This window comes from Marmota flaviventris, chromosome 1 (genome assembly GCF_047511675.1).
Source record: "Marmota flaviventris isolate mMarFla1 chromosome 1, mMarFla1.hap1, whole genome shotgun sequence".
Taxonomy (NCBI): Eukaryota; Metazoa; Chordata; class Mammalia; order Rodentia; family Sciuridae; genus Marmota; species Marmota flaviventris.
In genome coordinates, this window is record NC_092498.1 from 211581927 (window position 1) to 211600219 (window position 18293).

General features: G+C 44.9%; 1 protein-coding gene across 11 annotated transcripts in view; it reads right to left on the minus strand.

Annotated features, from left to right (window-relative positions):
• The window catches only part of Dnm2 (dynamin 2), an 89054-nt gene that overhangs the window by 60258 nt on the left and 10503 nt on the right, over window positions 1–18293 (minus strand). The window lies entirely within an intron of this gene.

The following is an 18293-nucleotide window of genomic DNA, read 5'->3' on the forward strand; positions in this document are numbered from 1 at the left end:
ACCTGATAGCCAGATCAGACCAATCAGCTCTGGTAATCAATGGGCAGGTAGATCACCCTCACATCCTGCTGGTCCATCTTTAAAAGCAACTTAGGTCCAGAGGTTGGGTGCCTGTCAAAGTCACACAACACACAGGATGGTGGGAATGTACATGGGACCCCATGGTCCTCTGACCACCAGCCAGCTGGCCTCTCATTGTGAACATAGGATACAAAAGCCACACAACTCTCCAGCCAGGACAAGACTGCAAACCACTGGAGTTTGCTTGTGTCCTGTCCTGTGGCTGTGCTTTGGGCATATCTGAGGCAGGCACCGTGAGGACAATGGTAACACCCCAGATACCACCAGCATTCATCATAGACAAGGGACAATCAGAGCCTCAGAAGAACAGGCGGTGGGTGTGATGCCCAAGAGATGCTCTGGCCATCACAGGAAAAGGAGCTTTCTGGGACTGAGGCCTTGGTGGCCAGCGGGAAGGACAAGGGGAGGGCACAGCCCGGGTGAAGGAGACAGAGCTCAATGCAGGAAGAGGCTAAGGATGAGACTGGCTAGGCCTGACACATGATAGGCTAGGGATGTCAGAAACCCTGGAACTCATACAGTGGTACCGCTGGAAGCTCTCAGACTGCTGAGTGCGAAGGGCAGCAAAACCCACCTTAGCCTGGACAACCTCCCGCAATCTCCCAGGGGTTCAATGAGGAGGGACCTAGTCCAAAGAGTTTCTCTGGACACAGTGGCAGGAACCTTCTCAGGGCCTTCTGGGAACACCTTCTAAGCAGCTGTACCCAGAACACTGTCTGTCTACTTAGCTGGAAATGGAAATGACTTTCAATTCAAGCCTCATCTGCTTCCTCCTCCCTGATCCCACCCATATCCCATAGGTCACCGAGTCCCTCCTGGTCATTGAAAGCCACCCTTCCCCTGTCCTCTCTCTTCACTGCTGCTACAGTGCGCCCAGGCTACCCTATATTCCAGACCCATCTTAGTTACCTCTGTGCCACGTGACCCTGGACCAACTTTCAGGCCTCTCTGGTCTGGGTTTCCTGGAATATAAGACAGAGTAACTGGGCCAATCTCTGAGGGCTCTGGCTCCACGGACACCTGGTCAGAAAGCCGCCTCTCACCTCATCCATACTTCTAATTCCCCATCTCCTTCCCTTCCTCATTTCTCTGCATACGCTAACATTCTAAATGTCACTCGACTGCTTCTTACTGTGCATGCCCACAGCCCATATCAGTTTCCCAGGGCAGGATCTCCTGTGCTGGGTCCCCAGGCCTAGGACAGGGCTGCACACAGTAGCTCAATTAAGTGCTAACTATTATATCATTTCTCTACCTGGCCTCTAATCTACTGGCCCATCCCCCACCACCACCATTATCTTACTAAAACAAAGATCTCCAAGACTCTTTCCTGTAGAAGCCAAGTGCCCAGTTCCAGAAATATAGAGGTCCTCCAGCCACACTTCCTCCACTCGACCTCTAGGATCTCTCTGGCACTTTGGCCCTCCAAGTCTTTGCAGGGGCTGCTGCCCCTGCCAGGAAACCTACACAGGCCCTCCAACCTAGCCATGGTCAGAGGCTACGGCTTAGGCCTGTCCCTCACCAAATGCCCTGCTAACAAGGCCTTCGATGGAAGCGAGTCCTGCTGCAGGTAGGCCTTCTGCACCACAGCTGCTCATTAAATGTCTGTTGAATGACCATGGCCTGTGGAGCCCTGGGCAGTTTTGTGTGCCTCTCTGGGCACTGGTTTGACCATGTATGGGATGAAAGGGTGTTCCCCGCCCACTGTGCTAGCTGTAGGACCTGGCAAAAATCACCTCACACCACCGAAGCTTGTTTCAGAGTTCTCAACTGGGCTATCTCCCCCTGGAAGGTGATGAGGTCGCCTGGTAGGGGACAGGGAGGGAAGGGTGTGGTCGGGGTGGTACCCCTTGTCAGATGAGAAGGCCAGACTATTTATTTATAGTCTTGAACAGAGCACAAGGTCCCACCAGGAGCCCTTTGACTTCTAGCCCCATGAGGGTGGAGACAGCTATGTGCATGAACAATGGAGGCTGAAAACCACGGCCTTCCCAGGCAACAGGAAACAAACAGATAAGCCAACAGAGGATGAGTCAGCAGGAAGGCCCAAGCCACCTGTCACCTGAGCAGGCTGGTGCTGGCAGGGCAGCAGCAAGGTCCCAGGCTGGTGTCCCTTCTTCGAGGTCATACACTAGTGGGGTTATTCACAGCTTCTCACAGCCCGAGGTGGCTTGGCAGGACTCAAGAAATACCACAGCCAGACCTTTGCAGGGTCACAAGGAGTCCCTCAGCAGGTGTACCACATTCCAGGGCCCTGGTCAGCAGTGCTGCTCCAACCCCTTCTCAGGCAACCCCAAAGAAATGATGGCAGAACCAATACCTCCACTTCACATATGGGCAGACTGACGCTCTGCATTTTAGTTCCTGCCCAGGCCACACAAAGAGGACGGAACGGAGCCCTGACAGGAATGCAGGGGAGACACCAAGAGGCTGATCCAGCCAGCCACCCTGGATCCTCCTTGTGCTTTTGCTAGAGCAAAAGTTGAGCCACGGACCAGCTCATGGTGCTACTCTTGTGCCCAACTCACTAGCCCCTCTGAACTCCTAACAATGACAACTGGGCACTTGATGTGGATGCTTCAGGTGTCGTGTGCCTAGCCCACTCTCAGCATTTCCAGGCAGGTGCCATAGTGTCCGTGGCATGGCCCTCACTCAGGTCGGACCAGGGTTTCTTCCTACCCCTCACTCCTCACATCTGCTGGCGACACCCCCAAATCAAGGCAGAATCTGCTCAATTCTTCCACATCAACATCACTGGTTGCTTGGTCTCGTTATCACTTGCCTGGGCCTTTCTTCTACACCCTGTCACTCCTCACAGGAGCCAGAGGTACCTGTGAGCACCAAGTCAGGGCACATCTCTTCTTTGTTAAGGCCTCCCAGGGCCATGTCTCCCTGGAAAGTGACAATGGTTCCCATTTCTTTCAGGGGAAAAGCCCAAATTCTCCACCCAACCCCGCACAACCTGCATTGTCCCCTCCCTGCATGCCCCTCCTCCTCCTCCTCTGTCCCTTGCTTGCTCTGCTAGGTCAAGCAGGCTTCCTCTATGATCCCCAAACATACTAGGCACAATGCCATCTCAGGGCTTGTGCACAGGTTGCTTTCTTGGACTAGAACCCTCTTCCTGCAGCACTCACAGAGCAGGCTGGCAGCTCCCAGTTCAACTGCCATCTCCTCCTAGTTGTCACCTCCTCTTAGTCCATCCCTGTCCCCATTCTACCTGCCCATTCCAGTAGCAGCCTCATGGGTGCGGGATTCTGTGGCCAGATGGATCTTAGTTCTCCCCCCAGCCCTGAGACAGGCACCAAGCAGGTACAATATGTTGGTAAAATGAAGCATCAAGTTTGCCATTTCACAGAGCAGCAGACTGAGGGTCAGACAGTGGTAGAGGCCCCTGCCTGCTTGGCCTCGACAAGCTCACTCCTGGCAGTGTTCCACCATCACATGCCCAGCCCAGCAGCTCCTCCCTGTGCAGGAATCCTGCAGCTTCCAGAGCCCCACCCTTGGCCCTCAGGCTTTACTGTCACCTCCTCTGTGGTCTCATCTGAGGGACAAGCCAGGGTAGCAGCAAAAGCAAGAAGCAGCCCACTATGATTTGTGGCCATGGCTCTGTGACTCTTCAAGGCCCCACTAGAATCCAGGAATTACCATATCCTTTCTGGATAATCTGGGCAGGTCGGGCCACAAAGATGTGGTTTCCTCATTGGTTAAATAGGAATGATGCCTCCTACCTCAGAGGGGTGTGGGAAGTTTGCAGAGTTCTTACCCTGGAACCAAATAGAGGGAAGTTGTTGGTAAAATCAAAGTAAAACTCAGGGGCTGTGGCTGTGGCTCAGTGGTAGAGTGCTCGCCTAGCATGCATGAGGCACTGGGTTCGATCCTCAGCACCACATAAATGTAAAATAAAGGTATTAGATCCACCTACAACTAAAAAACATATATAAAAAACAAACAAACAAAAAAAGCAAAACTCAATAAGAAGCAAGATCATGTTTCTTCTCTGCTCAACCTTTAAAGGCTTCCCCAAGGCTTCTAAGGCCCTCACCCCCATCTTCCTCTTGCTCACTCCCTCTAGCACAATGGTGGTCAAGGAACAGCTGGAAGGCCAAACACATTCCTGCCTCAGAGCCTCTGCATGTGCTGAATGACCTTCTCATCCAAGGGAAGAACAACCCTACACCTGACAACCCCAGCTTCCTCTGCTCACTCAAGCTCAGCTACGATGTTACCTCCCCAAAAAGGCTTGGCTGACCCTTCTGACCCTAATCCCATGTCACCATTTTTGTTTTGGAGATAGATTTCACTAGGTTGCCCAGACTGGTCTCAAACTTCTTGTCCTCCTGCCTCAGCCTCCTGTGTTGCTTGGGATCACAGGCGCGCGCCACTGAACCTGGCCAGCCTCTTTGGATCTCTACCCAGTACCCTTCAGGAGACAGCATTTTTCTGCTTTATCTATTTATTGATCGGCCCCAACTAGAAGGTCAGCACCTTGATGGAAGGGCTGTGAGATGTGCTCCCCTCCTTCGGGGCCCATAATGATGCTGGCACTGCCTGCATGGGACTGCAAGGTTGGCCAACTGCCTGCGGCAGGGCTTTTCAGAGGAAAAACCATTCATGACCTAAATGTCCAGCAGCAGGGAACTGGCTAAATCGATCTTGGGAACTCATCTGGGAAGCAATCCAGACTGCAGGGCTGAAAGCAAAGTGTGAAGTGCAGCCAGATTCAATATGCCGGAAGCTGTCTGCCATCTGGGGCTTTGGGGTACGTCCATATTTCTTGCTCTGTGGAGGCTTGATGGAGTTCATCTGTGAAATGGGAATGGGCTGTTTCATATAGGCTCCACTGTGACACAAATCTCAGTCTTTTATGACTCTTTATAACTTTTTATAACAGACAAATATTTAATTGTCCATTGGACTGAGAAGCCCCAAAGCAACTGGTTAACCAGGCAGTGTCTGCAAGCATGATGGGAAAACTGCTGGCATTTTGGGATCCTGGGCTCTCAACTCTGCTTCCTGGAGGTCTCCTTGATGTTGTCCTAACTGCTCTATACTCAGCGGATGGCCTAAGTCCCACGACCAGCCTGCCACATGCCAGCTGGGTGACCTTGGAGGAGAATTTTTCACATCCTGGACCAGTTGTCCTCCTCTGTGAAATGGGGTGCAGTGAGGAGCGGGGAGGCAAGGCAGGTACTGGAGCAAAGTGAGTGTTCACTGCATCTCTGCAGTCCTGCAAGTGGGTGGCCACACATGATTCTAAGTTCTGTACAAATCACCACCCTGAGGGCCCAAACGAACCCTTATCAGGATTCTGGTAACATGCAGGAAGCAAGACAGGCAGCGTCCCAGCCCACCCAGAGCACTTCAGAACCATCCTCCTTGCAGGTGCCTTCCTCAGGCAGGAGAGTAGACAAGGATATCCCAGCACCTTTCCAGCCATACCCAAGGGACTATCCAAGCAGACCTGGTCCATAGTGTCACAAGGGAGAGGATAGCCTCATCCCTGTTCCTTGGGTCATCCCTTTCCCACAGCCCACAGCCCATCTCTAAGCAAATCCTGCTGCCCTGGCTTCACTGCATCCAGGATGCATGCCCAGCTCATCTACTCTGTCCCAACATCTCTAAGCCAAGTCCCCTCAGTCAGCACAACACTTCTTCCATGTGGCCCAAGCTCAGCCCAGAGCTTTCCAAACTGCAAGTTGGATCATAATGCACATGTACTTAAAACCCAATCATGTTTGTCTCACTCAAGACAAAATCCAGTCCCTCCCTTTGGCCTGCATTACTACTGTGGTCACCTCCCTACTATTCCTTGCTTACTTTCTTGCCTCAAAAACACTGGAACTCTAGGGACAGGGCACATTCTCCTGGGGACCTTGCAATGAATGAGCCCTCCGACTTATTCCTTGCCTGGGCAGTTCAGCCACCAGTTGCCTGCATAGAACCCTTCACATGTTGGGCCTTGGCTCGGTGGCACCTCCAGGACCAGACTGTCCTCTCACCTGCATGATCTTGTTTCTCAATCCAGCCTTTACCCTTCCTTTATATCTTCCAGTCCCCCACTAGGCTGTCCCACAGGGGCATGGCATCTTGTCTGCTTTGTTCACAACCATGTCCCCAGCACCCAGCACAGTGCCTGGCTCACAGCAGAGTGGCTGACATCTCCAGGGTACAAATGACATGCAGGAGCTATGGGGAGCTTGGGGACATGGACTTTTCTCTCCCCCTCACAGGACTCTTACCAATCCCATTGAGCCATGGAAAAATGGTGGCTAGACAGTTTAATCACCCAGAACACAGCCACAGTGCTAAGAGCTGCCCTCCTGACCACGGAGGGCCAACCAGCCTGCCTTGCTCTTGTCCCCATCTACCAGGAACCATCCAGTCACCACACAGCATGTCTGGGAGCAAATGCGGAAAGATAACTGAAGTCTGAACATAAGAAAGCCAGTCCTGGCTTCCTTGTGGAGACACTTGGAGCACAGATGCCATACACAGGGGTCGGCTGCCTCATGGCTTGACCAACAGCCTCACCACGTGACTGGCATGAGGGTTGTCATTTTCCCTATCCTTGGTGTCTACATACAAAAAATGGGAACAGTAACAGCACCCAACCTATAAGCTGTCATTAGGACTAGAAGGCTGAGACACATGAAGCCTGGTGCTCAGAACATGTAGGGTCCTACTGCATAGGGTTAGTTAACAAGGGTGACAGACTGGGGGGGGATGTCAACCACTAGTGCCACTACAGGAGGGACAGACCCTTCTCTCTGGTACCCCCACAAGAACCATGGGGTAGCCTTCCCCGGTAGGCCTAGCAACATCATCCTAAATCCATTTCCTTTCCAACATGGCCTCCCACTTTAGAGGATCAACCCTGAGCACAACAGACACATGTCTGGAGACCTTACAGGCTGTTAGGAGGGAAAAATCTGGAAACAACCTGGAAATGCCTGTCGGAAAATGACTGGACTTAGCAGACTGGGTGGGACAAAGGACTACTACCCAATCATTAAACAGAATGGGGGAAGCAGGGCACAGTGGTGCATGCCTGTAATGCCAGCAGCTCAGGACTGAGGCAGGAGGATCGCATGTTCAAAGCAACCATAAAGCACTAAGCAACTCAGTGAGACCCTGTCTCTAAAGAAAATACAAAATAGAGCTGGGGATGTGGCTCAGTGGTTGAGTGCCTGAGTTCAATTCTCAGTACCCCCCCCAAAAAAAAGAAAAAAATGGGGGCCTGTGGTTGTAGCTCAGTGGTAGAGCACTTGCCTAGCACATGTAAGGCATTAGTTTGATCCTCAGCACTACATAAAAATAAATAAATAAAGGTACAGAAATTACGATAACATTAAAAAAAAAAAAAAAGACTTGGGAATGTCAGGCACAAACCTATAATCTTAGCTACTAGGAAGGATGAGATAGAAGGATCACAAGTTCAAGTCAGCATGGGCAATTTAGCAAGGCCCTGCCTCTAAATAAAATAAAAAGGACTGGGGAAGTAATTCAGTGATAGAATTACTTCCCCAGTAATTGCCTAGCATGTGTGAAACCCTGGGTTCAATCCTTAGTAGTGCAAGAATAACAGACAAAACAGAATGAAAAATAAATAAGGAAACAGAAAATATGAACAAGACCACGAACCAACACAAACTAAGTCATGTATGGTACACTCCACCCAACAACAGAAAAACACATATTCTTATCAAGCACACGTAGAACATTCTCTACTACAGACCATAGTTTAGGCCAAGCCACAGTGTAAGACTCAATAAATATGAATGAACTGAAATCAAAGTACATTTTCTAATTATAACAGAACAAAATTAGTCATCAATAACAAAAATATCAACAAATAAGTTGAAATTAACACAGTGCTAAATATTCAAAGAATCAAAACAGAAATAAGGAAGCCACGTGCAGTAGTGTATGCCTGTGATTCCAGCTACTGGGGAGGTTGAGGCAGGAGGACTGTAAGTTGGAGGCCAGCTTCAGCAACCTAGCAAGACTTTGACTCAAAACAAAAAATAGAAAAGGCTGAGGACATAGCTCAGAGGTAGAGTACACCTAGGTTGAATCCCCAGTACCAAAAAAAACAAAAAAGGAAGGAAGGAAAAGACATGAAGGAAATTGGGAAACACTCTGAAAATAAAATCTAACATATCAAAACACAGGACCTAGCAGGGCGCAAGTGGCATACGCCTATAATCCCAGAGGCTCAGGAGGTTGAGGTAGGAGGATCACAAGTTCAAAGCCAGCCTCAGCAATCTAGCAAGACCCTAAGCAACTCAGCGGGAATTTGTCTCAAAGTAAAAAATAAAAAGGGCTGGGGATGTGGTTCAGTTGCTAATCATCCCTGGATTCAATCCACAGTATTAAAAAACAAACAAACAAACAAAAAACAGTAAGCTCTAGCTGGGCACAGTGACGCATGTCTATAGTCCCAGCAACTTGGGAAGCTGAGGTAAAAGGAACACTTTCAGCCCAGCCTGGACTAGGAAGCAAAATCCTATCTCAAAAAACCAAGAACAAAAACCACAGGATACAGCTAAAGTAGTGCTTAGAGGGAAATAGATGAATCTAAATACTGTACAAAAAAGGAAGAAAGATTTCAAAATAATGACTTAATCTTCAATTTAAGATTCTAGAAAAAGAGGAGCAAATCAAACCCAAAGTGAACAGGAAAAAAAGAAATTGATAAAGATTATAAAAGAGATAAATGGAATGGAAAATAGAAAAACAATTTTTTAAAAAAATTTTTATGCGGTGCTAAGGATCGAACTCAATGCCTCACACATGTTAGGCAAGTGCTCTACCACTGAGCTACAACCCCAGACCAGAAAAACAATCTTTAAAAAAAAAAAATCAAAAACAGCCAGGTGCAGTGGCACATGCCTTTAATCCCAATGACTCAGGTGGCTGAGGCAGGAAGTAAAATGGACTCGAAATGTAGCTCAGTGATAAAGCACCCCTGAATTGAATCCCCTGTACAAAAAAAAAAAAAAACAGATAATCAGAAAATCACAATAGACTGACAAGGAACAAGAAGTTGTTTATTGACTAGTGTTCAAAAAACTTGCCAAGAAGAAAAGCCAGGACTAAAAACTTTCACTGGTGAATTCTAACAAACATTTAAAGAAGAATTATCACCGATTCCTCACAAACTCTCCCAAATAGTGAAAGATGAGGAAGGACTTCCTGCCTCGTTCTGTGAGGCCAGCATTATCCTGATACCAAGGCCAGCCAAAAACATCTCAAGAAAACAACAGACTAATATCTCTTATGGATATACCAAACACAAAAAAACACCTTAACAAAGTAATAACCAAATTCAGTAACATATAAAAGGATTATATATCATGGCCAACTAGGATTTATCCTAGGAATGAAATGGTGGTCCAAAATATTTAAATCAATAAACAATACACCACACTAACAGAGTCAATGACAAAAGCTATCTGGTCATCTCAAGAGATACAGAAAAAGCATTAGACAAAATCCAACACCCTAGGCTGGGATGGTGGCTCAGTGGTAGAGCACCTGCCTAACGCATGTACGAGGCACTGGGTTCAATTCTCAGCACTGCATAAAAATAAATAAAATAAAGGTCCATTGACAACTAAAAAATATTTTTAAAAAATCCAACACCCGGGGCTGGGGATGTGGCTCAAGTGGTAGTGCACTCGCCTAGCATGCATGAGGCACTGGGTTCGATTCTCAGCACCACATAAAAATAAAATAAAGATATTGTGTCCACCTAAAACTAAAAAATAAAAAATATTAAAAAAAAATCCAACACCCTTTCATGATAAAAACGCTCAACAAACTAGATACAAAAGTTCATTTCTTCAATCCGAACTTCAACATAAAACCCACAGTTATGCCATGCTTGGGGGTGAAATAATGAAAGATTTCCCCATCCACTCTGGTTACTTTTTTTTTTTTTTTGGCAGTACCAGGGATTGACCCCAGGGATGTTTTACCACTGAGATACATCCCAGCTCTTTTTTTTTTTTTTTTTAAACTACATGGAGTATAATTTATTCTAATTAGGATCCCATTCTTGTGATTGTACATGATATGGAGTTTCACTGGTCATGTATTCATACATAAACATAGGAAAGCTACGTCCAATTCATCTACTGCCTTTCCTATTCCCATCTTCTCTCTCAGCAACCCCCCAGCTCTTCTCACTTTTTTATTTTGAGGCAGGGTCTCCCTAAATTGCCAAGGCTACCCTTGAACTTGCAATAATCCTCCTGCCTCAGCATCCCAAATCACTAGGGTTCTACAGACACGTGCTACAACATTTGGCATTACTCTAGTTACTTCAACACTGTTCTGGAGGTTCTAGGCAGAGCAATTACCTAAGAAAAAGAAATAAAAGGCATCCAGTTTGGAAAGGAGAAGGAAAACAATTTACGGATGACATGATCATGTCTACATAAAATCCTAAGGAAGCTACAGGGAAAAATAAGGAAGAAAAGAAAATTGACAACTACTGGAAATAATGAGTTTAGTAAGGTTGCCAAATACAAGATCAATATACAAAAAAAAAGAAAAGAAAAGAATCAGTTATGTTATTTATATACTGGCAAAGAATAATCTGGAAATGAAATTAAGAAAATAATTTCACTTAAAATAACATCATAGGGGCTGGGGATGTGGCTCAAGTGGTAGCACGCTCGCCTGGCATGCGTGCGGCCCGGGTTCGATCCTCAGCACCACATACAAACAAAGATGTTGTGTCCACCGAAAAATAAATAAATAAATAAATTAAAAAAAATAAATAAATAAAATAAAATAACATCATAAAGAGCCAGGTGCAGTGGTGCACACCTGTAATCCCAGCAGCTCAGAAGGCAAAAATTCACAGCCAGCCTCAGTAACTTAATGAGGCCCTAAGCAATTTAGTGAGACCCTTTCTTAAAATAAAAATTAGAAAGGGGGCTGGGATTGTGGCTCAGTGGCAGAATGCTTGCCTCACATGTATGAGGCACTGGGTTCAATCCTCAGCATCACATAAAAAATAAATAAATAAATAAATAAATAAATGTGCTGTGTCCATCTACAACTAAAAAATATATTAAAAAATAATAACAACAGCTAGGGTTGTGGCTCAGTGGTAGAGCGCTCGCCTAGCATGCTTGAGGGAGTGGGTTTGGTCCTTAGCACCACATAAATATAGAATAAAGATATTGTGTCCACTTAAAATTAATATATAAATAAATAAATAAAATAGTTGGGCTGGGGTTATGGCTCAGAGGTACAGCACTCACCTAGCACATGAGTGGTCCTGGGTTCGATCCTCAGCACCAAATAAATAAATAGATAGATAGATAAACAGATAAATAAAATACTTAAAGAGTTACAGCTGGGCTGGAGATATAGCTCAGTTGGTAGAATGCTTGCCTTGCATGCACAAGGCCCTGGGTTCAATCCCCAGCAACACACACACACACACACACACACACACACACGAGTTCCAGCTACTTGGGGAGGCTGAGGTAGGGGAAACACAAGTCCAAGAACAGCCTGGGCAACTTAGCAAAATCCTGTCTCAAAATAAACTAAAAAGGGGGGCTCGGGTTGTGGCTCAGCAGTAGAGCACTTGCCTAGCATGTGCAAGGCCCTGGGTTTGATCCTCAGCACCATATAAAAATAAATAAAATAAAGGTATTGTGTCCATCTACAAATAAAAAATATATCTAATTTTTTTTTTTTTAATAAAGTAAAAAGTGGGGGCTGGGGCTGTAGCTCTGTGGCAGAGTGCTTGACTAACACATGAGAGGCACTGGGTTCAACCCCTAGCACCACATAAAAAAATAACAAATAAAATAAAGACATGCTGTCCATCTACAACTACAAAAAAAAAAAAAAAAATCTTTTAAATAAATAAAGTAAAAAGGGCTGAGTGTAGCTCAGTGGTATAGCACTTGCCTTATATAACCTATAGAAAAAAAAAATCTGGCTCAGATATTCAAAGATTTATCTACTACAATAAAGTGAGGACAAAAAGATTAAAAGGAAGCAAACATACACACAAACAAAGAAAAGGTAAAAAAATAAAATTTAACAAAAGAAGTACAAATTTTTATAAGAAAAAAAATAAAAATAAAAATGTTGTAAGAAATTAAATACTTATTTATAATGAAGAGAAAATAAATTTCTGTTGTTTACTAAAACAACAACAACAACAAAAAAAAAAACAGAAAAGAAAAAAGAAAAAAAAGAAACACCTAAACAAATAGAATTTTTAAAAAATCTTGTGTTCATGGAGTGGAAGACTTCATATGATTCCTATTTTCTTAGGTGTGCTAGGAATCAAACTGAGGGCCTCACATATGCTAGTTAAGTGCTCTACCACTGAGCTACATCCCAAAATTTCATTTTATTAAGACAGTGATACTTCTCAAATTGATGTAAGGAATCAATGAAATCCCCAACAAAATACCAATGACATCTACAATAACTGATAAGCTGACCCTAAGATTCATATGGAATGAAAGTGACCTACAACATCCAAAACTGGCTTGAAAAAGACAAAGTTGGAGAATTCACACTTTCTAATTTGAAAACTTACTAAAATTTACAGTAATCAAGACAGTGTGGGGCTGGGGATGTGGCTCAAGCGGTAGCACGCTCGTCTGGCATGCGTGCAGCCCAGGTTCGATCCTCAGCACCACATACAAACAAAGATGTTGTGTCCGCCAAAAACTTAAAAAAATAAATAAATAAATAAATAAAAGACAGTGTGGTACTGGCATAAAGGAAGATATATAGATCAAAGGAACAGAATTGACAGTCAGTTCAGAAATATATTCTTGCACTTATGGCCAACTGATTTTCAACCAAAGGTACTATGATCATTCAATAAAGAAAGAATAAGTCTTTTAAACCAATGGAGTTGGGACAATTAAATATTCATGCAAAAAAATTAAAAAGCTGTTCTCTTATCTCACATTATATAAATGAAGTATTTCAAAATGGATCAGATACCTAAATGTAACAGCTGAAACTATAAAAGATTTTAAATGAAAATACAGGAGTAGCTGGTAACATACACCTGCAATCCCAATGACTCGAGAGGCAGAGGAGGGAGGATGCCAAGTTCTAGACTAGCCTCAGAAACTTAGTGAAGCCCTAAGCAACTTAGTAAGACCCCATCACAAAAAAATAAAATAAAATAAAAAGTGTTAAGGGTGTAGGGCTGGAGATATAGCTCAGTTAGTAAAGTGCTTGCCTTGCATGCACAAGGCTGTGGGTTCAATCCCCAGCACCATAAAAAAAAAAAGTGTTAAGGGTATAGCTCAGTGGTAAAAGCACTCCTCAGTTCAATCCTCAGGATCATTAAAAAAAAAAAAAAAAAAGGCTATATAAAGAGCTTTTACAAATGCCTTAAAATGGTATTTTAAAAGGATCTGAAAAGACATTTCTCCAAAGAAAATACCCAAATAAAGCGTATGAGAAACTCATCATTAGTCATAAAGTACTGAGATGAATACTACTTCACACCCACTAAGAGGCTAAATGCAAAGACAATCATAAGTGTTGACAGGGATATGGGGAAACTGGAAAGCTGACACTGATGGTAAGAATGTAAATTAATGCAGTCACATGGAAAAATAGTAATGGCCATTTCTTAAAAAGTTGAACACAAGAGTTACCACATGGTATAGCAATTCTGCTCCAAGGTATGTGCCCAAGAGAAATATGTCTACACAAAATATTTGTATGCAAACATTCATAATATCATTATTCCTAATAGTTAAAAGGTAGAAAGGAACCAAATGTAGACGAAGGGATGAATGGATAAACAAAATGGGTCACAGCCATACAATGGAATATTAGGACCCAAGAAAGGAAAGAAGCACTGATACTTGCTATACCATGTTAGAATCCTGAAAACATTTTAAGTGAAAGAAGCCAGACAGGCTGGGTGACTGTAATCCCAGTGGCTTTTGAGGCTGAGGCAGGAAGATTGCAAATTAAAAGCCAGCCTCAGTGAGACCCTGTCTCTGCATAGGGCTAGGGATGCGGCTCAGTGGTTGAGTGCCACTGAGTTCAATACCTGGTAGCGCCCCCACACACACCAGACACTAAAAGTCACATGTTGTATGATTCCACTTACATGAAATACCAGAATAGGCAAATTCAGAGATAGAAAAAATATTAGAGGTTGTCAGGAGCCAGGGCTAGGAGTGACTGCTGCTTAATGGGTGTGGGATTCGGGGGAGATGAAATGTTCTGAAATTGGATAGTGGTGGTGTGACTAAACTCTAAGCCACTGAATAGCATACTTTGAAATGATGAATTTTATGGTATGTGATATATACTTCAATAAAAATATGTAATAGTTATGCATGGTGGCACATATCCCAGCACATTCAAGGGAGAGATAAAGAAAGAAGAGGGGAGGGGAATGAATTATAAGAGAAATTATAAGAGAAAAGGAATTACAAGAGAAAAAGAATTATAAGAGGAAAGGAAACAATAAGCACAGGGATTCCCTATGTGCCAGCAAAATCTTCTTTAAGATAAAAACTCATGCTGGGCATAGTGGCACATGCCTATAATCCCAGCAACTCGGGAGGCTGAAGCAGGAGGATCAAAAGCCAGGCTCAGCAAAAGTGAGGTGCTAAGCAACTCAGTGAGACCCTGTCTATAACAAAAAAAAAAAAAAAAAATAGGGCTAGAGACGTGGCTCAGTGGCCAAGAACCCCTGAGTTCAATCCCCAGTACCCCCGCCCCCCAAAAAAAGATAAAAACTCACCACTGGCCCACACAAACACTCCCAGGAAGACCCTGACTACAGCCTCTCCTCATCCTGAACTCTCAAAGCCTCCCCTCCCTTCTGTGGCCTCTATCAGGAGCTTCCACTTCTTTGTGATGTGTCTCCCCCACCTTGCCTAGCTTGATGAAGTGGCAATTGGGACAGTTTAGTCCCAGCTGGGTGGTAGCCTAGGTCAGAGTTTAGCAGAACAGGGCAGGCCACCTTTGTTGAGTAAGTCTTATGCAGGATTGATGCGTAGACCAATCATAAGTTTACACAGAAAGGGAGATGGGTTTCCTGATTACCTATGACACAGTAAGACTAGGGCACAACCAGGAAGAAGGCCCAACCATCGGGCACTCACCCTCTTTCTCATGGGTGGAGATGAACAATGGGCCAAATAGGTAGGGCAGAGATATGATAAGTGTTTAAAAAAAATTATAGAGAGAGCAAGGGGACAGAGTGACAGGGTGGGACATTTTAGAGGCCAGGGAAGGCCTCTTGAAGAGGATACATTTAAGCAGAAGCCTCATGATGCTGACAAAATGAGCCTAGGGCTACCTAAGGGGAAGAGCAGTCTAGGTGGAGGAAAAGCACATGCAAAGGCCCTGAGGTGGGATGGACCCTGACATGTTTGAGGACTGGCAAGAGCCCAGCTGGCTGGAGAACAAACCAGGGAGGTGAGGGGGAGGCAGGGACAGTGGTGATGAGATATGGGGATTGGTAAGGAGACCATATGAGCCTTATGGGCTGCAGTATACTTTTAGTTTTTGTCCCTAGGGAGCTGGGAACCAACAAGGATTCTGAGCAGAAGGGGGTACTCAGGCCTCTGAATTCACAGTATTTGCAGATTCATCCAACAGCAGATCAAAAATATGTGGAAAAAAAAACCTGCATCTGTAATAAACATGTACAGACTTTTTTTCTCATCATTATTCCATGAACAGCAACAGGTATTTTCATAGCATTTGCATTGTATTAAGTATTCTAATTAACGTAGAGATGACTTAAAGTATCTGGAAGGATGTGTATAGATTCTATGCAAATACTATATCATTTTTTAAAAAGGACTTGAACATCAGAGGATTTTGGTATCAGTGTGGATCCTGGAACCAATCCCCTATGCATACCCAGAGACAACTGGGGTTGTTTTTATGGTGGTGCTGGATCTTGAACTGAGGGCCTCATATGTGCTAGACAACTGCTCTACCACTGAGCAACATCCCTCTTAAGAATTTTTTTTGAGACAAGGTCTTGCTAAGTTACACAGGCTGGCTTCAAACTTGTGGTCCTCCTGCTTCAGCCACCCAAGTAGCTGGTATTACAGGTGTGCGCCACCATGCCCGGCCCACAGTTGTTCTTTTTTTTTTTTGAATTTTTTAATATTTATTTTTCAGTTTTCAGCGGACACAACATCTTTGTTTGTATGTGGTGCTGAGGATAGAACCCGGGCCGCACGCATGCCAGGCGAGCGCGCTACTGCTTGAGCCACATCCCCAGCCCCCACAGTTGTTCTTAACAGGCCCCCTCTCTCCACTGTATGGCAAACAGCCCAGAGGGGTGAGGGTCGGGGGTCAAAAGGTACAAGACTCAAGCACGGGTCCAGGTGGACAGTGACAGTGAATGGAACAAAACGGTAATAAAAACAATAACAAAACTCTCCATGTATAAGATCTTTTATTTGTAGAAAACAAGATGATTCTAAAATACATATTCAAAGGAACTAGACTAGCCAAAGCAACTCAGAACAGAGGACTTGCACAGCCTGATTTCAGGACTAACCATAAAGCTACAAAAATAAAAAAAAAACGTGGTTTTGGCAAATGGACAAATGTACAGATCTATGTTAGAGAAGAATGCCCAGAAAGGACCCACACAAACCTGGCCAACTGATTTCTGACAGAGGCAGCTCAATGAAGAAAGGATGGTCTTTTAAAATAAACAGAGGAACTGGACATTCCTATGCAAAATAAAACGAAACAAAAATAAAATTTCAACCTACACCTCATAACTCATACAAAAATTAAATTAGGGGTTAGGGATATGGTTCAGTGATAAAGCACTTGCTTGGGGATGTGATGGGGCAGCATGGGAAGAACAGAGGCACTTTAACATAGGGCCAAGGGGAATGCAAGGAAGGGGGGGCGGTGGGGTTGAAAAGACGGTGGAACGAGAAGGACATCATTACCCTAAGTACACATATGAAGACACGAATGGTGGGACTGTACTTTGTGTACACCGAGAGACATGAAAAATTTTGCTCTATATGTGTACTATGAATTGAAATGCATTCTGCTGTCATAACAAATCAGAATAATTAAAAAAAAAAAAAAAAGGCACTTGCTGAGCATAAAAGAGGTCCAGGATTCCATTCCAGCATCACACACACACACACACACACACAAAAAAACAACCCAGAGACCAAAGCAGTGGTGCACACCTGCAGCTAATCTGGAGGCTGAAGCTGGAGAATCACAATTCAGGTTCAGCCTCAGCAATTTAGCAAGACCCTACATATAAAAAATAAAATGGCAAGGAGTGGAACTCAGTGTTAGCGTACTGGGCTCAATCTCTAATACCACAAAAATAAAAATAAAAAAGAAAGCCCTAACTAATTAGAACAAATAAAGACATGTAAAACTCTATAAAAATAAATTAAAAATAAATAAATAAACGAAAGCCTGCCCAGAGCTCCCTGGCAGCCTGTGCCAGTCAGTGCCACCAAGTGATGCCACCAAGGCAGATGCTATAGAAGCTGGGCTTCCGTCTGACTGGCTTCTGCCCAGACGACAGGGAGCTCAGTGTTGCAAAACCAAAAGACATACCAACCCAAACCACAGGAAGACTCCCTCAGCTGAGCTGGTAGCTCGTGCTATCCAGCCACAGTCCCCTGATTTTGATTGATGGGTTCCTAATACTCCATTGCCCTCAGGTAGAAAACAACAGTCTTAAGGCACAGTTCTACAGGGTACAAATTTTAGGCACGAGGGCCAGCTGGGGGGTCTCTGAGGCCAGGAGATTGCCACCCTCTCTCAGGACAGAAGACAGGCCCCAGGGTCAGGATAGATGGGGCTGTGTCGCCAGTCTACGATAGTCTACCTTGGGCGTTTCCTCTGGAGCTGGCCTGGTTGTGCCAGGGTGTATCACCTAGAGGGCAAGTGTCACCCCAGCAGGAACTGCTGCTGCCTACTCAGCTCATCTGCCAGCCTTGCAGCCCTGAAAGACTCTTATCACTGGAAAAATGGGTCATAGGTCAGGTCTAGGGTGTCTCCCCCTTCCTCTGGACACAGGGGTGTCACTAGGGTCCTGAGCATCTGCTGGCCTCTTGTCCACACCCGTGGATCCATAGTGTGTTCAGGGTGACCCAAAGGAGGTCTTCTGTTACAAAAACAGCAGGGGACCCATACTTCCAGGGCCACCTGGCTCCCAGACGGGAAGCAGG